At 42.7% G+C, this 10552-nt stretch overlaps 1 long non-coding RNA gene across 1 annotated transcript; it reads right to left on the reverse strand.

Moving 5' to 3' along the window:
* Positions 1 to 8934: 8934 nt before the first annotated feature.
* LOC144382098 (uncharacterized) lies at positions 8935 to 10552 on the reverse strand. The gene is made up of 3 exons (XR_013448502.1): positions 10423 to 10552; positions 9433 to 9523; positions 8935 to 9106 (listed from the first exon to the last, which is right to left on the reverse strand). It is a non-coding gene; the product is annotated as an uncharacterized LOC144382098 (long non-coding RNA).

The following is a 10552-nucleotide window of genomic DNA, read 5'->3' on the forward strand; positions in this document are numbered from 1 at the left end:
GGCTGCTTCTCCTACTCCCTCGGCTGTGGCCCCCACTTGTGCACTCTCTCTGTCAAATAAATAAATAAAATACTTAAAAAAAAAAACGAAGAGGAAAGGGAGACCACAGTGCACAAAAAGGTGAACGGAACTTTCCTTATAAGGTGGCTATTTGAGTGAGGTTCAAGGAGGTTAAGTGAGAGCATCTAGGACATGGCCCGCACATAATAGATGCTAACTAAATAACTGTAATACTCCTTTTCTCTTCAAAAACCCTCTTTGTACACTCTTCTCTTCTTCCAATCTTGCCAAGTAAGTCACAACCTTAAGTGGCATCCGCCCTTCTGTGTACCTCAACATCCCAAATTCGTATGTTGGAGTCCTAACTCCCAGGACCTCAGAATGTGCCTGTATTTGGAGACAGGGCCTTTAAAGAGGTAATTATAATAAAATAAGGTCCTCATCCAACATGACTGGTGTCCTTATAAGAAGAGGAGATGAGGACATAGACAGGAACAGAGGGAAGACCAGGTGAGGACACAGGGAGAAGACAACTGTCTAAAGCCAAGGAGAAAAAAAGGCCTCAGAAGAAACCAAACCTGTCAACACCTTGATCTTGGACTTCCAGCTTTCAGAGTTGCGGGGAAATAAAATTCTGTTGTTTAAGACACCCAGGATGAGGTACTTTGTTATGGCAGCCCGAGCAGAATCAGATAGCTAACATCATCAGAACTGTGGTTCTTGCACAGAGGCAAGCCTAGTCTGCCCAGAGCAAGAAGATACCTGAAAGAGGGTAGCACTACTCTTCAGGAATCTGGTGCTTGAATGCCTCCCACAGATATTCAGCCAGGTGTCTCTTCTGGGGATTCACAGCCTCCTGGTAGACAGAAGCCACTGTACTCTGTGGAAGGGAAGAAGGTGTCTATTTGGGTGTCATCAGTCACTCATGCTAGCCCAGTGTACCAAACTGTTCACATACTTCTGGGCCCTGTTCTAACCTCAAGAGAAGACTTTTCTTAGTTGTTTTCTTCGTCTTTGCCCTGAGCAGCAAAACACACATGGAGTCAGTCTTCCACCCAATGTCTGGGCTGAATCAGCACCATTAGCACCCAAAGTCTGAGGAAACTGCCGGCCTAATGGGCTTTACTTGTGTTCCCTAAGGAAATTACAGGCCAAGAGTTGGAGATGGAGGATGTGTGTTACCATCTGGGTATTTCTAATTCCTGGAAGAATTATATGGTACCATGAAATAGGGCTCAAAGTAGGGATAACCAGAAGACCCTATGATACCATTCCTAATACCACTTCCACCGAGTTCTCTCACTGCCAGCACCATGTTAGGCACATCACAAACATGTTTTTTCTCCCAAGGCAGATTTCTGTAACACAGAGGACCCAGCCTACATCAGGAAAAGCACCAAGAATCAGGCCCATGTATTTAGGGTGTCAGGGAAAGAGCTCTTCCAGGTGATTAAATGCTTTGTCCATCACATGTCAACTGCTTCTCACTCGATATACATCTGTGTACCTGTGTTGTCGGGTACATAGTAACTCCTATCTCCTGAACCCTCTCCAACATATATTATTCAGTAATAATATAGTTTTTAATTAATTTATTTACATATACCTTGTCTCGTTCTGAAAAGTATTTAAGGCAACTCCTAGATGGATATATTGCATATGGCAAAATAACATGCATTGATTCAATATGCACTGAGCACTTCCTATGTTCCAGGCACTGTGCCAGGTGCTGGAGAAACAGTAGGAAATGAAAGACGTGAAATCTTTATATTTATCTGCATACACAAGTTCTGGAGCTCCTCGTTTCTTCCTGTGGATTCAAGTTACTACCGGGTGTAATTTAATCCTAGCTTAAAGGACTTCTTTTACATATTTATATAGGGAACATCCGCTAGCAACAAATTCTCTCGGGGTTTTTTGGGTAATATCCAGGGATATGTTTATTTCACCTTCATTTTCATTAATAGTTTTGCTGGATATAGAGATCTTGATTGACACTTGTTTGAAGGCGGAGCATTCTGAAGCTGGGATTCCAGTGCCTCTGGTCTCCTTTGAATGAGAAATCAGCCATTAACAGTTTTGTCCTGTATTTGATGACCTGTCTTCCTCTTCCTCTTTTCAGGATTACTTCTTTGTCTTTGCCTTTAAGCAGTTTACGATGTGTCCAGATGTGGTTCTCTTTGTCTTTATTATATGGGAATTCATTGAGCTTTTGGGCCTGTGGGTTAATGCTATTCATCAGATTTGGAATTTTTAAAAAAGATTTTATTTATTATTTATTTGACAGAGAAAGAGAGAGCACAAACAGAGAGAGTGGCAGAGGGAGAGGGAGAAGCAGGCTCCCTGCTGAGCAGAGACCCTGATATGGGCTCGATCCCAGGACCCTGAGATCATGACCTGAGCCGAAGGCAGAGGCTTAACCGACTGAGCCACCCAGGCGCCCCAGATTTGGAAATTATTTATTCAGGTATTTTCCACTCTTTTCTCATCTCCTTCTGAGACTCCCATTACATGTATTTTGGTGTGTTTAATATTGTCCCACATCTCAAAAGCTCTGTGTTTCTTCAATCTTTTTCCTGTGTGTTGTCCAGATTGTGTAATTTCTACAGATTTGTCTCATGTTCATTGATTCTTTCTTTTGCCATCCAGTATCGCTCCTGAGCCCAATAGTGAATTTTTCATTTGATTATTGTACTTTTCAGAATTCCAGTATTTCCATGTGGTCCCTTTTTATAAATTTTATTTCTCTGTTGAGATTCCATATTTATTGAGTCATTGTGTCATATTTTCCTTAAATTTTTAAAGATTTTATTTGTTTTTGCGAGAGAGAGAGAGAAAGGGAGAGTGTGCAAGTACAGGGGGAAGGGGCAGAGGGAGAAGCAGACTCTCCGCTGAGCAGGGAGCCCAATGTGGGACTCCATCCCAGGACCCTGGGATTGTGACCTCAGCTGAAGGCAGACGCTCAACCAACTGAGCCATCCAGGTGCCTGTTCCTTTAATTTTTAAAATATGGTTTCCTTTATTTCCTTGAACTTGTTTAAAATAACTGTTTTGAAGCCTTTATCTGCTAAATTCAACATCTGGGCCCACTCAGAGTCAATTTCTATTCACTGCCTTTTTTTTTGTTTTCTGAGTATGAGTCACATTTTGCTGTGTTTGCATGTCTTGCAATTTATTTTTGTGTGTGTGAAAATGTTTCAGGTAATATTTGTTTTAGGTAGTATTTTAGTAACTCTGGATTCTGATTTCTCTTCCTGAGGGTTTTATTTTATACTCGTCTACACTTGAATGGCAGAACCTCTCTTCCCCACATTTGCATAGTTACTGATGTCTGTGTGTAGGTTTCTTTCTATTTTTAATTCTTAGCCTGATCTCCGAGGGGTCACCCTGTGCCTGTGTGGCTTAACCGTCAGCCAGTGAATTTGGGCAGAGGTTTTTCTCAAATACCACAGGCCTGTAAAGCTTCCATCCCTGCACACAGATGTGTGTGAGGGTTGGGGATAGCATCTGATGTTTAGCCAGTGCTAAGTTGCCCTGGTTTTCACTTTCTATTGGGTTCTCTGGGGTGCACATGCACATAGCTTCCCAGGCAGCCAGGAATGGGCGAGAGCCCATCTCAGCTCTCCCATGCCAAGATTTTCTGTTAAATTTATGGCTGGCCTGCTGCTTACCCCAACCAGGAGCACATTCTCACACCTGCAGAGCCGTGAGTTTTCCCCATTAGTTTCCTGCCGAGTTCTCTGTTACTGTCCACACTGCAGGTTTTTGCCCTCTGCCCAAAATTGATGTGCTCCCTTTGGCAGCAAACTTGTTTAATTTTTCCTTTTCCTGGTCAGCCTCTTGCTGATAAAGCTGGGGAAAACTGGGAAAGGGGGCAGGGATAGTAGCAGACAAGACAAAAAAGCTACAGACCCCCACTGTTCTTTCCTGAAGCTCTAGCTATTTTTCATGAGTAAATGCTTCTCAATTTGTTATCTGCCTTTGGCCAATTTCCAGGGCCCAGAAATAGCTGGGGTTTTTTTTGTTTTGTATTTTGGTGGTTTTTTTTCCTTTTTTTTTTTTTTTTCTCCCTCCAGTTTTCTACTTGTTCTGTGGGGAGAGGATTTGCTGGACCTTTTCATGCTACCATAGCTGGAAGTTTGGCCTCTGAAGTGCTTTTTTTTTTTTTTAACATTAAATGTGATGGGGCATGAATTTCCCACCCCTATAGTCCTACACTTGTTTTGCCTCATTAATTTAAGTTATCTGCCTGACCCTTGAAGGCATCTGAGCTTATGAATTATAGAGCTCAGGGGTTACACCTGGATAATGTCCTAAAAGTGTAATGGAATATTCAAATAGTGTTAATCTTGCCACAAACATCTGCCTTATTAAGGGGCCTATGTGCTAGATCCTCTGAGATAGAAACCATTCAATAGAAGGTCCTTGTCCTCAAGGCCCCTAAAATCCTGGGAGAAATGAGGAACACAAAACAAAGAGATAACTCACCTTGTAATGCCTGGAGTATACAATACACACAAGAATGTTCTCTGTAGGCTGGGCAGGACAAGAAATGATTTCTCAAGTTAATGGCATACAGACCCTTTACATGATTTGGAAGGTTTCTTTTCAATTACTAAATATTACTTAGGTACTTTTACCTAGGTACTTGGAATGAAATTGCTTCAGTCGGAGAGAATAAATTGGTGCATTCTAATGAAGAAAGAAGCATCTGGAGTGCTGAATATTATGGAGTGCTAGAGGTCATCTTGCTGTTGGTGATGGAGAGTGGATGGTGAATAGAATCAAGAACCAGACTCAGATTCTAGTGGTACCTCCACAACTACTCAGCTGTGAGACTTTGGGCACCTCATCTATCATTTTAAGAAATCAGTTCCTGCATCTGTAGAATGAGGAAAAGGTGGGGAAAAGGAAAGTTTTAGTTCAAATATTCTGTGAATCTGAGGGAAAAGAAGATAGCCTTTTTCCTATAGTCTCTAGAAGATCCTCTCTTTGTTCTCGGATATGGTAAGGATTGGTCACCAGATTTGCCCAAAGCAATAATCTCCAGAATGATTAAGTAGGGTTCCTGAAGGCTTCTGAGTTTATTTTAGTAAAATGTTTTGAAAACCTGAGAAAGTTATGACATCTTTATGGGGGGGGGGTGAGGAACATTACTCATATATGCACGAATTTTTGCATATAATCTCAGGGAATTCACACAACCCTAGAAGCCCAGGTTAAGGACTCCTGAGAGAAAACAATAAAAAAGAAACCACAAAGAGCCTCAAATTCTTGGATTCAACTCTGGCTGTTGTAGGCTTCTCATTCTTTTTAGAACAAAGTAAAACAAAAGTGAAGGTCTGCATTAAAAACTAACCTAGAAAAATCTGCTCTAGAAAATGAAAATTGTTCATTGCTGAGAAAGGCAGACTAGAGAGTAAGAAATCCTCTCTCCTAACAGACTCCCCAGGCCAAAGGAGGAATGGAAAATTAAAGACATTAATATTTATCACAGCAAAAGAAGGAAAAACTGCAGGAAATGATTAGTAAGACTGCAATAGCCATTAAAACCAAAGACAGGAAACTGGAATGGGAGGTTTATCTCATTAGTTAATTTGAATGCAAAACTACAGGGGAGTATTTGGGCTGACTGCCTCTAGGGAGCCTTTAATCCTTCCATAGAAAGAGTACTCAAGAGATATCTGAAGAGTTACTAAGGCTCTGTCATTTGCCTCCTCTTTTTGCCCTCTTCCTTTGGGAAAATGGAAAAAGAATTTCGCTAGGTTAAGCAAGCATTTTTTTGTTTGAACTCCTAGAACATTTATGTTTGGTGTTCATTTTGAAATCTAGATTAGATCATGTTACAGAGAACCGCCGAAGGACTAAGGTATAAATGTGTCTGATAGAGACCTACGCTGAGATTAGAAGAGGCAGAGCCCACTGGTTTCACGTTTAATGCTGCGCACACTGCACAGAGCTGGAGGGTCGAAGGTCAGGGTTACCAAGTATCCAGGGGAGGGGCTCTCACAGTCCCAGGTAATACTGTCATTATCTGCTCCCAGTGCTACAGCGGCATTTACAGGTTCCCTTAGTCACTCGGCAGGGAGAATGGCATCAGATGCAGAAGGACAGAATCCACAGTGCTTACAGACTTTGGGAGCAAAAGATAAAATGCAACAGTCCGTGTATTCTCCTCTTGCAGGGCTGTGCCTTTGCAATTCAGAAGGCTGGCGAAGCAAGCAACATCTGAGCACAGTTAGAATGGTCTGGTGGTGGTGGATGGTGCCACACAGGAGAGCTTCCCGAGGCTTTTCAGGTCATCTCTGTTCCGTCCCCCAATACCATGATTTGTGGATAGATACAGGGCATCAGTCCATTTTAGGCAGCTCACTTAGAAGTTTCAGAGCCTCTACATGGATATTGTAGTAAAGACCACCAGTGTTCCTCAAGTTTCCATCCACTTCATTTGTCTTTAGTTTTCCACCAGTCACTGATAGGATAATCAATGGTAAGGCTAGATAAAGTCTCCCTAACACATATTTGCACACCCATCTGCCCACCTGAGCTTCACTTGAATGTCTAATCAGGCATCACAAATTTTTTTTTTTTAAAGATTTTATTTATTTATTTGAGAGAGAGAATGAGATAGAGAGAGAGAGCATGAGGGGGGAGGGTCAGAGGGAGAAGCAGACTCCCCGCTGAGCAGGGAGCCCGATGCGGGACTCGATCCTGGGACTCCAGGATCATGACCTGAGCCGAAGGCAGTCGCTTAACCAACTGAGCCACCCAGGCGCCCCTAAGGCATCACAAATTTAACAAGTCCAACACAGAACTCTTGAGTCTCTCCCCAAACTTGCCTCTCCTCCAAGTGTTCCTAAGGGAAAAAACTTGGAAGCACCTTGATTCCTCTTGTTGTCTCCCATGCCACATCCTACCCACGTCCCCTGACAAATTCTAGGCTCTATTTTGGGGGTCTGACCACCTTTCACTCTCCCTACTGCTATAGCAAAGTCCAGGCCACTGTTTGTCTCACCTGGAATAATGCAACGGCCTCCTAACTGGCCTCCATGGGTCCACCTTTACTCTCTACACACTATTCTCCACATAGCAACAGTGATCCTTTGAATGCTAAGTCAGATCCTAATACTCCCTGTTCAAAATCCTCCAAACATATCCCATCTCTCTCTGAATTTAGTCAGTCCTTGCTATAGCCTATGAGGCTGTGTTCCTAGCTGCCTTTCTGACACCCTCTCCCTCACCCCCTGCACTCTGGGCCACCAGCCTCCATGTTGTTCTCAGAGCACTCCAAGCTCACTCCTACCTCAGGACCTTTGCACATACTGTTCCCCCTGCCTGGAGAGCTCTTCCCAAATCCTTCAATATCTGCAAGGCTCACCTCCTCACCTTCCTTCACATCTCTGCTCAAATGTCATCTCATCAGAGATGCCTTCCCCGCCATGCTGCCTAAAATGACAGCACATTTTTGTCTCTCGCTTAACCTTCTTTACTTTTTTTCCTGGCACATATCATTACCTAATATTACTATATATCCTTTGTTTAAGAAAAATTTTTTGTGTGAGTGGGAATTTTTGTCTTGTCTCCCCACTATATCTCTAGGACCAAGAATGTGTCTGGCATATCATAGACATTCAATAAATATTTTTTGAATGAATGTTATTGGTTATTCTGCCTAAATGGGTGTATAATGGTAATAACTATTTTCTTTTTTTATAATGAAATATCATACATACAAAAGTGCATATAATGCATATGTACAATTTATTTTATTTTATTTATTTATATTTTTAAGTAGACTCATGCCCCGCATGGAGCCCAATGCAGGGCTCAAACTCACGACCCTGAGATTAAGACCTGAGCTGAGATCAAGAGTCAGACGCCTAACCAACTGAGCCACCCAGGCACCCCTGTATATGTACAATTTAAAGAATAAGTGGATACCCATGTATTACCAGGAAGTATGTCAACAGTATCTTCTGAAGTATCAAAATAGATTTTACACCAAGTCCAAGTCCAAAATTGTTTCATATTATGAATCCATTAGGACTCTCTTTGATGTAAGTATCAGAAAAGCTAACTCAAACTGGCTTAGACAATAAGGAGATCTGTCATTTAAAGTCTCACCAAATAAAGAAAGAAAGAAAAAAGAAATATCCAGAGGTAGGGGGAGCTTGGGGCAATGGTTAATCCAGTGCTTAGAAGATGTCACCACAGTATTGTTTCAATCCTTCTCTTCATCCTGCCTTCGTTGGTATCAACCTCATCCTAAAGCTAACTCACTAATGGTGACAAGATGACTGTGGATAGATCCAGGTTATATGGTTTATTCCATGTCCAAGAAAGAGCAGGTATTTTTATCAAGGTATCATAAGCTAGAGATGCTGAGAGCACTCTGATTGGACCTTCTTGAGTCCATTGCTCACCTCTGGACCAACCACATGCCTAGGGGAATGCAATGTGCTGAATGGCTTAGCTGGTCTCAAGGGCTCCAACCTTGGAGCCCCTCGTAGAAATCAGGAGCTACTGGAAAGGCAGTAATGCAAGCTGGGATGGTATTCACGAATATCCACTGTACCACTATTCACCAAAGACCTCCTGACACCTGGAGCTCAGAGTCAATTTTGTCTAGTTGTAGACATATTCTAACAAGCTTGGTGTCTGCTCTCCCAGGCCACAGCAAGTGGGAGAGACTCGAGGTACATAGATGGACAAAAATAGGCAACGGCACCAAGTAGACACAAGATTCCAAAAAGTATGATCATTTAGCCACAAGGGGAAGCACACACACACACACACACACACGCACGCACACACACACAGTGGCTCATTGATGACAGGACTGATTTATACCTTAGTGCAACAGTAATATTATGATGACCCTATGTCCAGGGGACAATGACTAAGAAGAAAAAAGGATGTTTAATGGATTTGGAAGAGATTTTATCAAAACAAGAACTATTACAAAGAGAACACTCAGAGAGATACATTTTAGTTCTCCCAAATGAAGCCAACTAAATGAACTGCTGTTAGCTGTAATTATCAAAAATTATAGTGAGATGAGAGCCGTCCTTTCCACGGGTTTCGGGAATTTCTACCTCTTCCAGACCTGTTATTAAAAGAAAATCATAACAATTTAATGAGCAAAATGAATGGTTGGTTTTTGTTTTGTTTTGTTTTTTCATAAAAAGCAAGAAACAGTCCTTTTCACACTCAAAACTTTAAAGGGGGTAACTTAAGCTTCAGGTCACTATCTTTCCCACTTCTAGTAAAAAGTATGTTGGAGCTAAGTACTTATCCAACAGTTACTGAGAACCTGAATTTATTGTAGCTCAAATGTCCCTGACAGCATTTTGAGCAAAGAGGCAGTAGGTTAGCATGGCTCATGGGTTTGCACATGGAAAAATCAAGACACAAACTAATGAAATAACTCACTTCTGGGGCTCTCTGGGTCCAGTTCATGGCAGAACTTCCAATGCCGGCCCAACTCTTAGTTATGCTGGGTTGCTGATTTTGTTTTAAGGTACTAAAAATAAAAGAGACAGGAATTGGGACATCTGGGTGGCTCAGTCAGTTAAGCGTCCGACTCTTGATTTTGGCTCAGATCATGATCTCAGGGTCATGAGATTGAGCCCTATTGGGCTCCGCAATGGGTGTAAAGCCTGCTTAAGATTCTCTCTCTCTCTCTCTCCCTCTCTAAAAAAAGAGAGAGAGAGAGAGATGAATCAAGATGTGAGACTAACAAGGAGACAGGACTCTATGTGGGGACTCCATATGAGGGATGTTGTTCCATTTGAAATCCAGTGTGGCCTCCCACAGTCCATAATCTTCTTTTTTTCTTTGAATATTGTACTTCTTCACTGAGGCAACCTTAATTAAGAGTAGAAATAGCAGGCTGTTCCCCAAGTGATACAATCTGAGCGCCACTTAGGAAGGGCCTTTACTCTAAATTCTCCACCACCACTGTGATGTTCCACCAGTAGAGATTACTGGCGTTGGGGTGGGGGTGGGGGACAGGGTATTGTTCCACCTTCAGGGGTCCCCGAATAAATGGTATATATTCCTGAGAAACATGATAAGACCTTGGGCAGGGAGAAACAAGCTGGGCTGTAAGAAAGAGAAGGGTGTGTAGAACCCAAGTAGAGAAAGCAGAGAGACTGGTTTGTTACTTTTACCCTCATCCAGCCTTACTTACAATTACCCGTCATTCCCCACCCTTCTGAGTCTTTCTCCCTAATCTGGAACACTCCACTTAAGCTGTCACTCCAGAGCAATCCTTCAGTCTGTGATCTTTCCCTCCCTTTCCAGGGTCTTGTTCCTGCTCCCCTGACAGCACGCCTCGTCAGCCCTGCGTGGATCTGCCTGGGGACCACAACAAAGTCCCCCACACTGGGAAGCTGAAATCACAAACATTTATTCTCTCACTGTTCTGGAGGCTGCAAGTCTGAGATCAAGGTGCGGCTGGCGTTGGTTTCTTCTGATGCTGCTCTCCTCTGCTCTCCTCGGCTCTCCTCGGCCACCTTCTCCCTGTGTCTCTCCACGTGGTGTCTCTGTG

The sequence above is a fragment of the Halichoerus grypus genome, chromosome 6, assembly GCF_964656455.1.
Source record: "Halichoerus grypus chromosome 6, mHalGry1.hap1.1, whole genome shotgun sequence".
NCBI lineage: Eukaryota > Metazoa > Chordata > Mammalia > Carnivora > Phocidae > Halichoerus > Halichoerus grypus.